This window comes from Pseudophryne corroboree, chromosome 1 (assembly GCF_028390025.1).
Source record: "Pseudophryne corroboree isolate aPseCor3 chromosome 1, aPseCor3.hap2, whole genome shotgun sequence".
In the NCBI taxonomy this organism is placed as follows: Eukaryota; Metazoa; Chordata; class Amphibia; order Anura; family Myobatrachidae; genus Pseudophryne; species Pseudophryne corroboree.
In genome coordinates, this window is record NC_086444.1 from 9,410,563 (window position 1) to 9,413,312 (window position 2,750).

At 40.8% G+C, this 2,750-nt stretch overlaps 1 pseudogene; it reads left to right on the top strand.

Annotated features, from left to right (window-relative positions):
• The first annotated feature begins 2,412 nt into the window (after nucleotides 1-2,412).
• Nucleotides 2,413-2,531, top strand: LOC134944843 (5S ribosomal RNA; annotated as a pseudogene).
• The last annotated feature ends 219 nt before the right edge of the window (nucleotides 2,532-2,750 follow it).

The window sequence follows — 2,750 nt, forward strand, 5'->3', positions numbered from 1 at the left end:
TGTAGGACGAACAGTGATCAAGACATGACACTTAGACAACTTGACAGTATGATGGAGAAATTCAGGGCAAGAGGATATTCCTTGAGGGAATTGAAGAAAGCCAGGGATAAAGCCATTAAGGTGACTCAACAGAATGCTAAGGATAAATATTCTGGCAACAAAAAATCAATAGACACCATTGCCTGGGTAAATGAATATAATGTGCAAAGTCCTCGAACATAACAAAGCCAAGGAACTATGGCAAATGGTGATAACTGACCCTGAGCTAAAATGTTTTCAGAACACCAGGTTGATGCCTAGTTATTCACGGGGGAGGAATTTAAAAGACCTGTTGGGTAAAACTGATGTGACCGGTTTTCTGGAACCAACTACACCCCTAAATTTCTTGAGTCGTAAGAATGGATGCTTTAAATGCCTGGGCTGTATGACGTGTTCATACATGCTTGTGGGCGACTCTATCCCTCACCCCCATACAGGCAAACGATTCAATATCAAATGGCCTCTTACATGCACCAGTCGTTTTGTAATTTATGTCATAGTGTGCCCATGTGGCTTATACTATGTAGGCAAAACAGAGTGTCAACTTAAGGTTAGGCTTACCCAGCACAGATCTGCTATTCGGAATGCACTGCTAGCGGGTACGAGTGAACAACCAGTGGCACGGCACTTTATACAAGCTCGACAATTTATCCAGCCTAAAATACAAAGCGATCGACTGTGTGCCAGCTTCCTGACGGGGCGGCAATCGGGGTAAAAAGCTTTTACAACTTGAATCCAGATGGATTTACAGGTTGGATTGCCTGGCCCCTAGAGGTCTTAATGAAACGCTGGACTTGTCACACTTTTTGTAATGCAGCTGCCTTAGATTTAATTTTTGCACAGCCTCCATGTAATTTTTGAACAATCTCCATATACCAGCACAGTTTGCACTAAAGAATTGCACCTTAATAGAGGTATTTCAAACTGAACTCATGGTTATGCCTTTTAACCACTAGATGGCAACAGTCTCGTATAATACGCCAGGAGGGTCATGTTTTAATATTTAATACAAAAAAAATTTTTACACAATTTTTTACACAATTCAGCAATATATGTACATAGGTGAGATTTTTATATGGGAACAGGAAGTGATCAAGCCCGGTGAACGGGTGAAACTAGTTTTCCATTCCCTATCCCCACTGCCTGGGTGTGACAGCTGATTCCGGACATCCTGAACCACGAGCCGCTCTTTCCCCAGCAGCCGCTGCATCAACCCGCCGCCGCTAGATACTGCCGCGATGGGACCAGGAACATTGTGTCTCTCTTCTCCTCAGCCAACCTGACCACGTCTCCACAATACATCAGGTACTTTGATCGGCAGTGCGGCTATAAACGAACTGCTCAGCTCCTGGGAACCAGTGTATCCTGCATCTTCAATTTGCCTGGACTTTGACACGGACATTCCGCACTCAGAAAGTATCCTGCTCATATTAGTGACTGATCGTTCCATACAATTCCGGGTAATATCTGCTCAATATCAGCATCTTTTTGCATATTTATATTTGATAATAGCATTCATCAAGCTGTTTTTTGCAAGTACCCGTTTTACAGATAGTCGGCATTTAGCGGCTTAATACCACATAGGATACTGTTTAAACCTTTATTTTCAGTCATTTTGATCTAATCATTTGGCTGAGCAATTTATCACTATCCTCTATACTGCGTATTATATAGCATTGCTGCAGCTCTGTATAATCAACTGTTGTTCATTATCTCTTTCTCTTTTCACCTGATACCATTTTGGTACAATGTGCAATAATCTGTCAGCATCAAATTGATGGTGATGCATGGTTCCAATCAATTTAATTATCTGCTAATTGTGTACAATTGCTCTTTATCACACCAAGTACCTTTATCATAGGTACTATCAGCATCTTGCAATCATATTATATAGTATTTCTGCAGCTCTGCATACAGCGGAACACAAATAAGAAACTGTTGTTCATTTTCTCCTTCTTTTTCCACCTGATACCATTTTGGTATAATTATAATAATCTGATAGTAGCAAATTGATGGTGATGTATGGGTCTAATCAATTTATTTGACTGCTAATTGTGTACAAATTGCTTTTTATCACACCTAGTACCTTTATCATAGGTACTATCAGCATCCTGCAATCAAGCAGCCCATTGTCTATCAACCAATCTCAAAATTTTTTTTTTTTTTTTTTTTACCTATCAGTATCGTTTCCTTTTCCTCACTTTATACTATCTTCAGGACTCTCACCACTGATTCAGGGGTAATTATCCCGGTCTAACGGTGGCAGCAGATCCCCTATTTTCCTCCTCCACTCATTCTCTTGTCTTTTCTTTTATTTCTCCATTTTCATGAACTCTCATCAGTGATTCTCGAGCCCTCGATATCTAATATTTTTTCTACTATCATACCACACTGGTAACGCCCGAATCCTTCCGATCTTGGAAGCTAAGCAGTGTAGGGCTGGGTCAGTACTCGAGTGGGAGACTCTCGAGGAATACTCAGTTTAGTAGAAATTCCTGGACGGTTTTGCTCAGCGTCTAACACTGACAGCAGATTCATCTTGCTCATTCCATCTTTAATCATCCCATCTGTCTCCTCATCATCGCTCATGAGAGAATAAAAACGCTTCAATTTTCAGGGTCTCCAGCTGTTATTATCGCACCCAGGCATTCCAGAACAATATTCAGTATTTACACTGTAATTAATTCGTTCTGTGTTCCCCCTTTCTATTC